An 18,609-nucleotide genomic window follows, 5' to 3' on the forward strand; every position below is an offset into this window, starting at 1 on the left:
GACGTCGGTATATTTTTTTTATTACTCGACTAATAAAAAGCAGTATTTCAACATTTATGTACTATTTTTTTTTTTTTTTTGAATATTGCGAGTTTTAAATATACGTGTTTTGGTATCAGCTTTGTTATTATGTTTTTTGTAATAGTACTTATCGACTACCACCGAGTATGTTATATTATATTATTTATAGTATATATTATATAATATGTAAACACAATATGTGTAGTGTGTACGTATGGAATATTTATTAAAGTCATATAGATCGGGTATGCACACTAATATTTAATTACAACCTGATGTGATAAATGTATTGTGGATTATTTCACTTATAATAACTCATAATGCTCACATCGTCCGCGATCCGACGCGGTCGGATTGCCTACCTGAGGGGTTTGGTAACACTTAAAGTATATTCAATTTTTGGCAAATAAAAAATTCAGATTTCATAATTTGCGCCCACATAGTCTGCCATTCGACGCAGTAAATAGGACGTAGATGGGACGTTATAACACTTCGTTCGACTTAAACTTTTTCCCCTACTAAACGACATCAGACTTTCGACGTCAGGAGGTATAACAATCCGCCGTAGGCGGATTGCCCAGCACAGATATCGATTTGCATCGAATCCTGACTGATAGCTAGACACTCGATTACCATTTTTCGTACTTATTTATTTTTTATACATTCAAAAAAAACCGGGCAAGCCTCGAGACAAACTATATATAATGTGATAGATTTCTAGACACCCGATTGGTAACACTTAAAGTATATTCAATTTTTGGCAAATAAAAATTCAGATTTCATAATTTGCGCCCACATAGTCTGCGATTCGACGCAGTAAATAGGACGTAGATGGGACGTTATAACACTTCGTTCGACCTAAACTTTTTCCCCTACTATACGACATCAGACTTTCGACGTCAGGAGGTATAACAATCCGCCGTAGGCGGATTGCCCAGCACAGATATCGATTTGCATCGAATGAGGACTGATAGCTAGACACTCTATTACCATTTTTCGTACTTATTTATTCTTTATATATATTCAAAAAAGAACCGGGCATGCGACAAGACACGGTATTACACCGGTTAACGACTGATAGCTAGACACTTAGTTACCATTTTTCAAACTTATTTAGTTGTGTATAAATCAATTTTCCCAAAAGATATGACGTTCGACATAAATTTTGTCCCCTACTATACGACATCAGACTTTCGACGTCAGGAGGTATAACAATCCGCCGTAGGCGGATTGCCCAGCACAGGTATCGATTTGCATCGACTGAGGACTGATAGCTAGACACTCTATTACCATTTTTCGTACTTATATATTTTTATACATTCAAAAAAGAACCGGGCAAGCCTCGAGTTGAACTATATATGTGACCGATTTCTAGACACCCGACTACCATTTCCAACCGAATTTCCCTTGGAACGATTTTCACTCGACCCCCTCGAAGGCGCCGGAGGCGGCTTCCACAAGCCGGGAATCGAGGCATATATATATAATAAATAATAATAATTTAATAAACAATATTATTATCGACGCCACGAACGTCTTATCAATTCCCGACAACAACCGCCTTATCATCATTCATCCCGATAGAAGACTCGCAGTACTACCAATCAGCGACAGGTCTTCCTTTTTTGAAAACTTTCCACTTTCAAGCTCTTCCATCCGTCCTAGGGTATTCACTTACAGCGAGTTTCACTCAAAGCGAGTTTCACTCACAGCGAGGCACACTCACACCGAGGCACACCCGCAGCTAGTTTATTTATAAAATAATAAAAATACTAAAGTTTGTTTGATAATTTTATACTATATTTAAACGGAAATGGGACAACTTGTTATTTTGTATGATAACATTGAAATATTATTCTTTAGTATCTACCTATCTAAATTTAGAAGATTTTAATCTAAAAAAAGTAATTTAATTACTTTTAACGACCAAAATACAGTAGTACATGTGCTTATCAAATATTTAATGGCTCAACGTTTTTGTTTTATTTAATGTGATTTTAAAGTATACGATAAGATATTCAATAAAATTAGCACTATAAGATAAATATATATATACATTTTAAATAAAATAAAACTGATATATTAAACATAATAAACATAAACTTAACTAAAAAAAAAAGCTTTATTATACATTTACAACTATAAATGTAAATAGATAATCATAATAATCACAGTAATGTTGAATGTTTGATTGGACATTTAGAATCACCTTAATGTATTTAATTATAGTTATGTAACTATTAAACTGTTTCAAACCACATTATAATGGTATTATTATAAATACTAACAGAAATATATGCATATGTATTCGAAACAAAAATAGATTTTCTATGCGTAATAACTAGAATTGCGAAATAAAAATGAATTAATATTATTACATTAATTTTTATAAAGAAATGCTCCAATACTTATTTGGAAATAAAACAAAGAAAAATAGTCATTTGTATTTAGAAGTAAATTATAAAGGTTTAATGGGCGTTCTATAGCTAGAACGATTTATGATTGCAGTTCCAAGAAATTTTCATCTTGGTTGGTTTAAGAGGAAAAACCATTTTGGTAAAAAATAAAAATAAAATGCAGAAACCACATTATATTATATAGTATAATTTCATACTGTCAGTTTTAAATTATACAAATTATTATTAATGTTAGGTGATTAATATGTAATATGTTTCAATAAATATAGAATCGTTTTCTTATATAATGATATATTATTGTATTAAAAATTCAATACAACTGTCCAGTAACCCACTCGACACTTACTGTACAGTAGAGCGATATCCACTTATTGTCTACTTTTTTATTATAAATAATTATTAATAACGATTCTGATATTAAAAAAATGACATTGATGTTATAATGTATAATAATGAAAAATGTGTTTATTATTCAAAAATCAATAAAGCGATAGATAAAAACATTTAGACTTTTTAATTCTGTTAAGTGTTTGAGAAAAATTGTTTCATTATTAATAAATTATTAAAAAAAATTAATAACTGTTAATTCCTTTTGATTATAATTTATAATCAAAAGTGAATCAAGGTTTACTGTAAATAAACAATATTCTCCGAAAATAATATTGGCGAGACGTGTATTAGAATGGTCTTTTTTTATACATTCAATGTTTTATTAAAATTGGCAAAACACGAACAATTTATTGCTCATTGAAAATATATTTTTATTTAAACTATAATGTATATAGTATTTATAGTTTAAGTAATTATTATTATACTTTGGTAAATTAATCTTTAAAATTTAAAATTTTACAAGTTCTGTACTCGAAAATTAATACCTTGATAAGAAGTAAGATGTCACTAATATGACAAATGTTATACATTTTTAGTTAACTAGTGTATCTATAATAAATTTAATCGTGAAAACATAATATAAATATATTTATTTAAAGAAAAAAATGACAACAATAATAATGCAATAGTATTCAAATAGTATACCACTAAATAATAATTATTATTATTATAATACGAAGGGGTTAATATCTCTAAAAAAATAAATGAGGTTTTCGATAGTTCTAAGCACCTTTAATACATCTCGTTGAATTCTTAATAAAAATTTTAATAAAAAAATGATTATATACTTTAAATATCATAATTTACAATAAATTAATGACACAGATTGCATTTAATCAAATATTATATATATTTAGTTTTTATAATATTATATTGTTAATTTAATATTAAAAAATAGAAAAAGAATAATTGTTTATATTCGATTTATTTTTCAAATGATATAACCACTGTTGCAATTACCACCAGACACTGAGAAGAAAAAATAGGTGGTCAACAATATAACCAACATGTCACAAAGTGTTAGGCAAACAGTCAAGAACAAAAACAACTAATTGAGTTTTGGTTTACTTAATCTGATTGCATAATAAATGATATTTATACAGCTTGAAAAATTAAAATAAACATACATATTTTAGAGTTTTTAAATTGGATAAATATAGACTAGATACAATAATAATATAAAAATGTATTATATTATATCATTTTTTAAACCAAAAAATATATTTTTTTAATTTAAATCGATTGATTTTGCTAATATTTTTTTTAAATATTGAGTAACTATAGTATTAGTTTAGTATTTACGTATATATATATAAATTATTTTAATATAAAATACAAGCTACAAATAATTCCTTTTTAATGTTGTATTTTTCTTCTATTACAGTAAATAAATTTTTAATTTAAAAAAACACATTTCAAAATACATTTTACCTTAAAAGATTTGTCAAACCATTTTTGTGATATGAATCCATATAATTATGCAATGATTTGTTCCCAACAACAGTTTTTTTTTGTTGTAAATACACAATTTTATTTTAGGTCTTAATTGTTATGTTTATAATTGGATTTTGTTTTTAATTTTTTGATTCACCGTACAACATAGGTGTGTAATTATGAAAACAAATTAATTTAATTTTACGATATTGTATTCATGAAAAAATGTAAAAAATTCTAATGGAAATATTATAATTTAGGTAACCTAAACTTTATATAATAAAATACTTAATTCAGAGATTACTTGTCTCCACATAATTACCGAATTCACAAATTCAACTGGCCTTTTAATTATTTTTGGTTGGCATTTACACTAGTTTTTGGACATTTTTTCTAATATCTCAGTAAACATTTTCAACATTTTTTTTATGTGTTTTAATAGTAATATTATAATAACACGACATAATGAAAAGGAAAATTTGCTATACTTATTATATAATTTTTGGATCTATTTTTCGATATACCATTGGTTATTTACTATGTTTGTGCTGATTTGTTTCGTATGTTTAAATAAGTTTCATCAATATTTATACTTTTATTAAGCAATAATATTTAAAATAAATTACAAAGGATAACTTTTGATTTCCAATATAATTTAATAAATTCGAAATAACATATTTACAATGTTTACTTAGCCAATATTATAAATTTCTATTCCATCACTACCTAAAAGCCTCATTCGTAATCTATCACCCCGCATACACATGCTTATTGTATAAAATCAATTCATACAAGAGTATATCCATCATTTCAAGAATTAAAATACATTTCAACGAAGTTTTGAAATGCTGACATCAATCGTTTCTGAAGACTTAGAATATGTAAAGTGACATACAAACAACGTGTATAAAATAAGAGCTTTTGTTAAAAAGTAACCGAATGTTTTCGGACGTATAATATTAGTTTTTTGAACCGAATGAATCTATAACTCATATTCAAATACTAAATATTTTGAACGTTAAGACTTTTCTAAAAAAATGTATGATATATTGGGTATTTCACTTACAATAAGTCTCAAACTTGAATGGAAATATAATTGTGTAAACACATAAAAAGCGAATTTTGCAACTCAATCATTTCAAATAATGAACGAGCTGCGTAGTTTGTTTAAATATTAATTGAATATAATCAAGTGTATTAACTATTAATATTATAACCTAATGAGTACCTAACCTTCCAATTCATAATTTATTTTTTTTATAGGTTGGAATTATAATATTACAATATCAATACTTTCAACTTTTTTAATTACCAACGTAAAACATAAAGTCAAAGATATTAGATTAAACTAGAATAATACGAGCAAAAATATTTATATTTAACCCCGTGTAATATATTTTATCTTGATCGATCTTATTTGTTGATACTACAAGTTGAATTTTTTATTACAAAATATTTATACTAAAAAAATGAGATTAATTTAAAAACCAAATGTACTGCTGATCATAAATTCAATAGCGATTGCTCTATGTTGAAAAATTTTCAAAAATTAGTTAACTACCCTATTTTGGTAAATATAATCTGAGAATTGTATAAAAAAAACTCGTCAATTATAATACTAAGTTGTAGATAATTTAATAACTTTTGTTTATAGTTATTCACAAAACATTAAATTAAATAAACAAAAATAAAAATCAATTATCAATCTTCAAGTTGTTCCCAATTTTATATCATCTGTTTGTATTAAAATTATTTATTATATTCAGTATGGTTAAATATTTTTATAGTTAAAAATAACCACACTTTAAAACAAAAATTACCAATTTTAAAACACCGAATTGCGCCAAAATATATTATAATGCTTATAACATTGAAATTATCATAGATAAGAGTTTAATTTTTCTTATACGGGAAATGTATACAGCTTAAAGCCATATAGTATCTAATATAATATCTCTATACGTCTGTATATTTTTCTATAGCACATAATTTAAACAGATAAGAGCATGTATTATATTTATTTATTAATTTATCACGTCCAAAACATACAGCAGGTGCTGTCCACTATAGTTATAGGGTTTCAGAATTACTCACGTTACAATAATTGCGTTAAGACAAGGTTGAAGGTATTATTAAAATTTTATATGATAAGGTATCTACTGAATGTTTAAAAGTTTCAATTTCAACTCATGCATAGAATACAGTCTTCCTTTTGTCCATAGAAGATTCGATGATATTTTAATAAAATATAAATAATGGAAAAAATATGTTATTAATTAACTGGATAATTAATTAAATCGATTTTAACATAATTATTCAAATAAAAATGAAATACTTTTAAATTTATTAAATTTGTGATTACACCGAAATATAATATAGTATTAGTATCCTATGTTAACAAATTAATTAAATAAATCAAAATTTATAAATTAAAATAAAATTATTAACTGAGTAGACACCGGGCTATAATAAAACACATAATGTATGATCTCATAAAGTTAGTATAGGTACCCATATACGTAGAATTGATCGTTGCTTTTTCTATCTATACATTTAATTATTATTTTTTTTATACTCTATGTAATATTGTTGAAAATAAAATCAATACCTATAAAACATACAACTACCAATTTATAATAACGCCATATCCAGTCAGATTAAAAATAATAACAGTTGTTTTATTTAAAATATATTATATAGTTTTTAATTATGTATATATAATATATGTATATATTATAAATTATAAGTAATTATGTAAGTACCAAAAACTCAGTTTTTGTGCTACTATGCGTATTATTTTATCGGAGTCAAAAAGATAAACCGTTCACCGAACATTATAAAATATTATTCAAGTTTGTTAAATCGTATTAACCGCGAAGTATATTATTATAGTTATACTTTAAATTGGGAGCTACAGTTTATCGTTAAGGTTTTCTTTTTTCCGACGTCTTTTGCACTATCAATAATTTATGCATGTACATTATGTGTCGTATCGGATCCCACGTGATGTACAATATGAATATAGTTATGAAAAACGATATTTTATACATCTGACTGTGAGTACAACTTTAGCCATGTGTTCCGTGTTCGATGTATACCTACTATATCTTGTATGAAGTCAATGGATAAAGTGTTTGCGGAATTACAAGTTAACACGTAACTATTACATCCATTATATTATGTATTCATAGATTATCGTGACGAGTAGCATTTTAAACAAAGTAAGTATTCAAAATAATATAAAAATTTAATTTAACGAATAGATAATAAGTTAAACATTTCATAGTAGGTAAATAGTTAAGTAAATAGTTAAGTAAGTCCAATTACACGACCAAACATAAACTGATATATTATATATTCGTATGGAACATCGATAAATAAAATACTACTTAAACCTTACTTATACTTAATATAGCTAATTTCAACATAAATAATATTAATAACAAGTAGGTAAAAAATATAAGAACATTTTTTCAGTAAATAGTTACTTATTTTATGAACATTTTTAGGTCATATTATACACCATTATTTTGTTGATTTTCATTTTTTTAAATAGATGAATTAAGATATTTTCAGATATTATCAAAAAATAATGAGAAGTACCTATTGCATGATTAAATTGTTCAATAAAGTAAATTGAAGTACATTTACTTACATAAAAATATATATTTTCAGTCAAATAATAAATAAAAACGAATATTTTGAGTGTTGGCTGTACTTTAACAAATTACACCCAAACTTTCTCAAAATAATGTAGTATTTTATTTAAATTGATTATTTTCGCCTTCACTTCAATAGAGAATGACTTAATATTTTGTTTAACATTTGGCATGGTGAACACATTTAACATAGCCCTGTTCTGACATAACAATACAATAATAATACATTTTATTCTTAAAATATGTATATTGATTTGATATTGGACTAAAATACGTAGTAACGTTAAAAACATTCAGATTAAGACTCGTTTAATATCAATATATATATATATTTAAATTTAAAAACTGTGTACAGTCGTATAGGTATTATTTTAATAACTATACAATACTCCAATAATTCACATTTTACCAATAAAGTGTATTATTTAAAGTTAGACAAGTTTTTACTCTTGGTTTATGTGCTGGAAGTTGAAACATCGTAGCTACATTTTTCGATAAATTCGAACTATAAGTATACATTTTTTTTTATTAAATATATATCTTCACATACCCAGTAAAAAAAAAAGTTTTTGAACTTTAAAAATAGGTGCCTGTTCTTTTAATGTTACAAATACATGAAATCAATCATCAATCAATTAGAGAATACATTAAGTTGCGTGAGTAGATACATACATATTGTTTTAAGATATATACTTAAATATTGTAAAATGTGCTCATAGAATTTTTATCTACTTACATTCCAATACTACATTTGAATTTCATTGTAAAATGGATATTTTGTATGTGCTTTAATGACGTGACGAATATATTCCAGTAAAGGAGATAATATAAAAAAAAAGATAATTGAAAAAACATGATTTATCATATAACGAATCTAGCAATATGAAGAAATATACTAGGTATTGTACAGTTGCCAGCGTAATTATCACCAGCGAAACACTAATTTGTTTTGGCGTGACGGTTTTATTTTTTCTTCTTAGTCTACGTAAATAAAATAGAATGTTTCGACGTATATATATATACTATTAAAGTCCTACGGGGGGTATCCGGGTGAAACGGAAATTAGAGTAATTTAATCTACGAGGGGGTGAAGGTTTTCGGGGCTTAATCGTCACATAAGATTTAACCCTACGTCCAAAAAACAACTCCTTTGGCACCCCCGCCCACCTGTTTTTGTCAACCCCCAGCTACGGATGTTAATCTTAATTGCAAAGAAGAATTTTGTTGTTTTACTTTTACTGTCGGTTTTGGTTGTATACACTCGGTCGCTTTCTTCCCGTTAACCGTATCCGTGGTAAGCCAACGCTTTCATTTGAACTTTTCATGCAAGTAAGGCCAAAATGATAAGTAGTAGCGGAACCCCCTGGAGCGAGAGAGCTGTGGAAAGGCTTTCTAATGACTTTTTTCCCCCTTAAAACTCCGCATAAAATAATGGTGACGTGTAATTATATACGTTCAAAGCATACTATTGGTATGGACGATTGAAAACGGTTAAATATGTAGTCATAACAATTCTTTTATTTTAATTTTTTTTTTTTTTTTTTTTTGTCACGATTATCACGTATGGAAATAATATTATATTGGAACTATATAATTGACTCGTTTTTATATATTATAGATTATAATGTATCTAAATTTCAGTAGATTTTTAATAATAAGTTACGTTATATAGTTATATTGTTAGTTATTCATTAAAAGACAATATTTCTTAAAAATATGAGTGAAGATACAAATTCTTATCTTTTCTAACATATTTTAAAATGTAATTTAAAATAAAAATTATCATAATTAGATATGATTATAAATATGAATATATATTATAATATATGCCTGAATATAAAATAATATAAATATTCACAGACCATTCTCAAAAAAAAAAAAAAAAAAAACGAATAAAACAAAAATAAAATAGTTTTGTGCAAAGACGTGCACCGCTCAACTATAAAAAAACTATTTCCAAGATGTTTATATTTTTATTTTTTTATATTGAACGATTTAAAGAGAAAAAAAATGATATGTTTATATGAATTTAAAATAACTATTTTGAACTTGTAAAACAAATACATAATATGTTTAATATTTGTATGTTTGTAATAAAAGTACGTAAAAAAAAATAAACTTATAATGTTAAGCTGCATGTTCTTGCATAATTTATTAAGTCGTTACTAAGATGATAATTTCATTGAATAAACAAAATTAAATTTCTTTATGCTATGCAAAATAATAAAAAATAAAGTTCGCTTTCATTAAAAAAAACTATTTGATTTAAATATACATTTTTAGCTTCCGCGTGTATAGATCATTTGTTTATTAACTATATGTGGAAATGAGAAAATCAATATTTTTCTATATAATTTCTAGTGTAGAAGTAAAATGTCAAGTTAAAACTCTAAAATGTGTATTATTAATAATTATTTAAAATTATAGACTACCTATAGATACTATATATTATATAATTATTCTATAAATATATTAAATTTACTCACAGCAAATTTTATTTAAGTACCTAAATATACAATAAATAGATAGAAATTCAATAACTACATAATTTTTTTTTTGTGATTCATTATAAATACTTAGTTTTTACCTTTTTATAATATTATGATGATGAATGTAATAATAATATAGTTTTTATCGATGAGGAGACAATATTAAATTATAAATATTTTAATGATTATTTGTATAGCATAATAACATTAATAAAATTAAAAGTAATATAAAAATTAATTAAATTAGTATAGTAATTATTTTTAATTGTACAAAATTTTCTATATTTATAAATTGATAAATACGAATATAGTATGTGATTATATTATTGCGATAACATAATATTTAAAGCTTTTATTAGCTACTCTATTCACCATTCACAGACTATTTTGGACTCAATAAATTATACTGACATTGCGTGCTAATTATTGTAAAAATCATTATGTACGTTACACCACAAAAACTACTTGTAATTCATATGTCTTCACCTTGATATTCAGAATTAATTTTAATTAAACATAAAAGTAGTCCTCTATTTTTTTTTCAAAAAAACATTGTGACCAAAATCAAGAATAATGTAAGTTACCATTTAACAGGACTTTACTTAACCATCAATTCTCGAGATAATTTATGTAATGATGCTAAACCTTGCGAATAATTGCATATTTTTTTATTTTAAAACAACCAAAAATGTAAGAAAATACACGATAACGTTTAAATGCGTAGTTATCTATGTAATAATAATAGGTTTTTAAACTCTAATTTTATTTATATTTCTATAAATGCAAAACAACATCGAGACATATAGTAGCTTAATTTTGAAAATTGTTAAACATTTTTAATTTTTAACAACACTCGTATTTTTGGCTAGTAATTTACTATGACACTTCTTGAATTTTATAGAATAAATAGATAAATAATATAGTAATTTAAATATACAATGTCTCGTACCTCGTCTCACACTGCGTGAAACTTCATAATTTATGTGACATTTAATTTAAAAATTAAATAATATGTATGGTACATTTTCACAAAATGATTTCTTATTGTTTAATTTGTAGAAAAGTTTATTTACAAAATAATTTTTCCTAATTCACTGTGCCCTAGAAAATAGTACATTCGTAATTTTTGTTTTAATTTAAAATGGTTTTGGTAAAAATAATTGCTTAACAATGAATAGTGTAGACTTTTTAACGTAGATAACTCTCGATGAAATGTATGCACGTTAGTTTAAATAATTTATTTTTGCTCTATAATTGTAAACCTTATTTTTATATCACACAATAAATCACTTGGTATTTTTTTTTTTTTAATTATTTACGCAAAAGGTCTACCACTTGTTTGAAAAAAAAAATAATAAACTTTTGAAAATCTCATACATTACTCCGGAAAGTAATTGATTGTGCGTAAAAACATAATACATTGTCTCTCCTATAACAATGCTGAACATGCATTTAATTCTAGAACAATTAATTCCGAAATTGTTGAACGAATCCGGTATTAATTATAATTTTCTAAGTGATTTATTAATTTGGAAGGTAATATGTTTTGAAAACAATTAAATTTAAAAAAAATGCATACTAAGATTTTAGGATTTTAGTACACGTTATTTTCCTATTAGTGGTACCTAATATTATTGTAGAAAGAATGTCCTTTTTCGTACTGTAGAATTATGCAGAATGTTTATCAAGCTAGTATCTGGAGTAAAATATTTTTCTTCCAATAAGTCTTCCTCACATAATTTAAGGACTCCGTAATAAAACTTATTGTGTACATGGGTGTATTTTGAATTTGAATATTAAATATTTTATATGAATTTCGTGTTGGCTTACAAAAAAAGAATGCAAACATAATAAGTATATTATGCATTTTTGTATTATATTATAACTTTTAAAAATGAAAAATCATTCTTCCGGTTGTATTTTTATGGGCTTGCGCAGTAGGACATATATTATACTCATATTTTGTATAGCTATATGACATTTATTAGAAAAATGTCTTTTTCTATTTATTTATTTATTATTGTGGGGCTGTAAATCGAAAATATTTTCTTTCTTCTTTTTCAATTTTGGTTTAAAAAAATCAGAATTTATTTTTTCTGATTTTTATATTGGTTTCTAAAATCGGTATTTTATTTTTATTATATACCTATATTTAGGATGTTAAAATAAACGATGTAAAATTATTATGTTTTTAAATAATTAACTGATAGTATCCCAAGTAATGTTCAATAATAATAATAATTATTATTATTCTAACAAAAAAAATGAAAGTTACTACATTTAAATTTAACTTGTCAAGTAGATAAGCACTTTAATTGTTCTACAATAGAACAATAACGCTGTACTATTTAAATGTGTCAATTTTTATAAATCAATTTTTTAAATTATTTTTATACTAGGAATATCTAATATTTTTATGTATTTATATATATAAATACATTAATAATATGATATGGTATTATACTTTTTTTGTATTAAATCAACAGCATTTTTGAATACGGAATTGTAAAATTATACAAATAATACATTAATTGTAGATTTATTTAAATTTTCAGTAGGTATGAAAATGAAATTGAATGTGATTATTTATTTTCCATAAAAAACCGTAAAATAAATATTTAATTTACTGGTTAAATATAAAGACAAATAAAACGTGTCAATAGTCAATTATTATGTAGTACCTATAGATTAAAAAAATACTTGTGTAATATAATATTATTCTAGCCTTAATTCAGATATTCAAATAGTAGAAAAAGAATAGACAATAGATACATTTATTTTTAACAACCAACTTTTATGAACTAAATAATTAATATTTGAATTTTAGGTCATTAAAAACTAATAGGTATATTTGTTCATAAATAATCTATCAAAAAATGATAGGAAAAATTATGAGTCGGATAATATGATCGAGTAAATAATAATAAAATGAATTTAGTTATTTTTGTTTATTTAAAATGTAAATTATAGTTGATAATAGTAATAATAATAATAATAATAATAATAAACATAATATCCAATAATAAATGAATCCAGACATTGTATAATATATTGTTCCGTCGTTAAATTGAATGAACAATTTTCATTGACTTAGTTCTAGAATTTATAATAGTATCTGATATCCCTTGTCAACTTTTATACAGTTGACGTCACAAGATATACCGTTTACACTTGGAACAACATCATCGTTCACTGAATATAATCAATTCCAACGTTTTTCTTTTCTTTTTCTTTTTCACTTGATGCGTAATAAACACTATATATATTATGGTATGTGATAAATAAATTTATTTTTTTTTCGGCAGAATCTATTATGGGATGTTATATTTAATAAAAAAAGGTTTGCCAAGAAATATCCCGATATGCCAAACTCCCAATCAAGTGCCATTTTAATCTGTACGGGATAATTAAACTTTTTTAATAAAATATCACTAATCTGAAGGGGGGAACGCTAAACGGCGAATAAACATCATTAATCAACCCGGGGCCGGTGACCGTTTCGCTTGATTTGCAAAACCTTTGGCGGCTATTCCATTTTTTTTTTTTATTATTATACTCAAAATAGTGCCTTATGCGTATTTGTAACATTACGTTAAGACAAACGCTCATTTTTCCTGTTGTTTTGGGTTGTGTATTCATTTCGGATAATAAAATTAGTGGTTAGTATATTTATTTTATTTTATTTTTTGAATATCTCTGTTAATCTAAATTATTGTCACCGCTAAAGTGACGATAATTTTCATCGATATACTACTTCATACTTTTCACCTAAACGCTAAAAGTAGACTATCGGATTTTTGTAACTTATCGCTTCTTCTGTTTGTATACGCTTGGTACACATCGCACGCCCGTTGCTGGACCAGACCGTCGAGATGCGTCCCGAGACGGTCATTTTGAAGGGTTTTCAATTTAACATACGACCCGGTCATGTGAAACACAAAAGAAATCAAAATACGGTAACTACGTTGGCCAAGGAGATGTCTCCGACCCCAATCTAAAACCGTCCGACGATCGGACAGTTACAAATAACGTGTATAAGTTTTATTTTCATTCCGCGGCGCCTACCATAAACCGGACGCACACGCCATACACATATATTACAGCACGATTGCTGTCGCGATGTGTACAGAGGGATTCGTCAAGCATGTTCGTCTAAATGCATTTGTATATAGTCTGGTTTTTGGGATTTTCAAGTACACTAAAATATCACATTTTCAGACACCAAAGATAATATTTCACATCACCTAATTGACTTATAAAATAATATAGTGGCTTACACGGTGATACATAATATTATATAGTAAGAAACAGATTTAATATTTAGCGTAGTAATATTACTTTAAGTACCTAATACTCAAATCATTAAATTGACTTACTCAAAATTAACTATACAATTATGATAGATTTGTATTTTTTTATATCTCATAAACCTTGGGATTTTACACTAAAACGAAAAATTTAATTGTAGCAGGGAAATATCCTTCATAAATGGGATGATAACGTTATAACATATTTTTTAAGTATGTTTATAAATTCCTAAATTCATCACACAAATAAATACATACAAGTTCAACGAGCCGAGTTAGTGAATCCCCGTGTATAATAATACGACTACGACCACGTCCGTTCTATATTAAATAACACACCGTATTGAAAGCTGTATTTGTGCTCTACGCCCGTCCCTCTCGTGCCATATAGTTTGACTGCAGCTGGATGTATTCGGTCGTTATAAAAGACTGGAAGAGGAAAAATAATAGATTGATAAAAACCACGATTTATTGTAGGTACGATTAACGATTAATACATGCAGTGTTTGGATGTGACAGCGTTAACGGCTTATAGTTTAGTACAGTGTTTATACCTATAGTTTCAACGGTGGTTAATGTGATGAAAAAAAAACACTACATTATTCAAAGTCAATTTTGCGCATCACACTGGAAATCGATAAAATCGTTAAAACAGCCGTGCGTGTTTGATGGTTAGTGTGTCAGTATAAAGCATGTATAATATGATACTGCAGGTATCCTTCAGTACGTACAGACAACACTGACTAGGAAACCAATAAATAGAAAACAAAAATTAATTGTTCGAGTTACTGACAAAATAACAGAGATTATAAAACTCCTCGATCATGAAGGAATAAGCCAAATTTGGACTTTGAAAGCAATTCTAGATTTAAACTTTATATACCTAATATTATACAACATAATTTATCAAGGTTTGTTGATTTTTATGTAAAAAATATAGCATTAAATTTTAATCGTTTGATATTATTATTTAACTTTTCACTTCCATAAATACCTAATATTATACAACATTATTTACCAAGGTTTGTTGATTTTTATGCAAAATATATAGCATTACATTTTAATCGTTTGATATTATTATTTAACTTTTCACTTTCATAAAGTTTTGTAATTCACGGTTATTTACAGAAATAACATATTATAATGATCGAAAAAGTAAAAACAAAATTAAAAACCATAATACAATGAAAATTTAAATTATTTGAATGTTAAATCCGTATTTAGAGTATAATATATAATATATCATTATAATTTAATTCTTCTAAAATTAATTTAATATTTAATATTGGTTAAATAATTTTACTAAACAGACTTTAATATTACAAACTATAGTCACTCATAACTTGTAAATAATTAATACTAATAAATGAAAAACATTTTTTTTTTTGTATAAATTAGCTAATGATTATTCATATCAATATAAGTATTATACAGAAGTAGACTTAAGAACTTTAGAAGTCCTTGAATATATAAATAATAAAAATAAAGCATGTAAGCTTTGCGTGCAATGTTGATACGTGTAATGTGGGTAAAGTTTTTAATCATAGATTAACTGCAATAATAGTGATAGGTACAACTATTTAATGAACATAATGAATGAGTCAATAGATTACGTTTTAATATTATAAAGATATTTTTCAATTATACATATAAAATGTATTTATATGTTATTGGACAATTGATATTTTTATAAAAAATGATTAAATAATGTAATTCGTTCACAATTAGATTCCTATTTACATATCACAGCAAATAAAACTTAAGTTTTTAAACATACCTAATATATTAAATATTTGTATTGACGTAATATTCTTCAAATATCACTTACCATGTGCAATTTAATACAAATTAATTTTATCTATAGTACGAATTATGGTATGTCACTTGAAACTTGAGATAAATATATTATATTAGGTATAGTAAAATAAAATCGAAATTAATTTTATTTCGTTATTTTTTTGTAAACCGTACTAAAAGATGAGTAAGCAAAATGGCATACTAAGTATGAGAATAATTATTGATAATATTAATAACCAATGTACTGTTAATGTCCACAATTATTGATGAATGCTGATAGTTACAGATAAATGTTGAAAATATATACCAAAATATTTGTATGTCTACATATATTATTTAAAATTGTGCTATTATACATAATATGTAAGTATTCGCTGGAAAATGTTGACATTTACAAAGTGTTATTGGTGAATTATGGTAACGGTAATCTAAATATTTCATAAAATTAACAATATTAATTTAAAATTATATTGTGCTGTAAAATATTAGTTTATAGTACTATATGATAAAATTGATATAATTTATTATCTTACTCAAAAACTTATGTCATACTTATGTACTATATATCAGTTATATTTATATACATTTTATACTAAAAACCATGTTATAAATCAACTTTACTATACGCCAAAAATTAAAATTTAATATGCAAAGAAAATTTAATATTTGTTTATGACTTATCTACAGAATACAGACCAATAAACTGCATTATTACAATAGTTTATTTTGAAAAAAAAATAGTGACCCCTTATGCATACCTACATAATACAATTGCATAACAAAGTGCACTGTAATTTAAAATTTTATGAAACTGTATATTTTTTGCGATAAATATATTCTCTAAAACCAAAACTTATTGATGATATGCAAAATTATTATTATATTTTTAGATAATAATTTATATTAAATACATGATAATAAATCTATCTAATATATTATTGTGATGTTTCAAAGATTGAATTATACACACAGTAGCTGAACCTCTATTTAACAAATTTTAGGTTCTTTAAAAAAAATCGTTAGTAAGGAATAATATTTTTTTCACTCATGTCTAATGTACAAAATATAAGTATGCGAATAATATATACGTAGAATGAATGTATAATTCAATAGGTTAATTAAAATACAAAAAATATATTTATACTATACTATGTAAATAATAATAATTTATTTTATTCTTTATCGGTTGAAGAACTTTCAGATATCCTGTTGAACAACTTTTGTGCCATATCGACTAAAAAAATGCTCACACTTATTTAAATAAGTCTGATTAATGAGCGTGTGTGTAGTTAATAAATATGTAACAATACAATAGTTTTTAAATTTTCTATAAAAAATGAACACAAAATTAAATATTTAAATAGAATATTTTTTCAATAAAAAGGAAGAAAAATGTTATGGTTTCATAAAATATTTTGTTATATATAGAGTTTTGTTAATTAGAAGTTTGTTAAATAAAGGTTATACTGTATTGTATTTTATTAATTGTCAATATTTGTAGAAATCATACGTATGTAAATATTAATCAAATCCGTGTTGTGTAGGTTGATATTCACCAAATAAATGACAATATTCAATAGTTGATTTTAAGTTTTAACACTATTTTATTTTTTGTATGTTGATATTTATCAGTAACTATCAGCACACACAGTACAATTTATTCTATTATTTTATTGTAATTTATTCTATAGGAAACAGAAAGATGAATTTTTATTTCAGAGTAACCTCAGAATTCATGATAGTCAGAATTGTTTTAGATTTTAGTGGATAAATAATGAAGAATCATAATCCACATTTTGTGTTATTCTTAAACAAAAATATTATAATATGCATTTCGTTATTAAAAATGTCTTCGAATTCTTATTTCTAAAACCACTCACACACAGTTCAATCTCATAACAAAATGAAAGTTAAAAAAAGTTATTTTTTTTTTACATTTTAGAGTGATGTTATTCATGAAAAATGTTGATGGATAGTTTAGCAATAGAAATGTAATTATTAATATGAGATAACACAAAAAAATTAATGTTATAAAAGTATATTTTCTAAACATTATGTATCTACACTACGAATATTCAAATAATATTAAACACAT

General features: G+C 24.9%; 1 protein-coding gene across 2 annotated transcripts in view; it reads right to left on the reverse strand.

Moving 5' to 3' along the window:
- The window catches only part of LOC132917380 (FMRFamide receptor), a 118,265-nt gene that overhangs the window by 26,410 nt on the left and 73,246 nt on the right, over positions 1-18,609 (reverse strand). The gene's annotated exons all lie outside the window — the stretch shown is intronic.

The sequence above is a fragment of the Rhopalosiphum padi genome, chromosome 1 (assembly GCF_020882245.1).
Source record: "Rhopalosiphum padi isolate XX-2018 chromosome 1, ASM2088224v1, whole genome shotgun sequence".
Taxonomy (NCBI): Eukaryota; Metazoa; Arthropoda; class Insecta; order Hemiptera; family Aphididae; genus Rhopalosiphum; species Rhopalosiphum padi.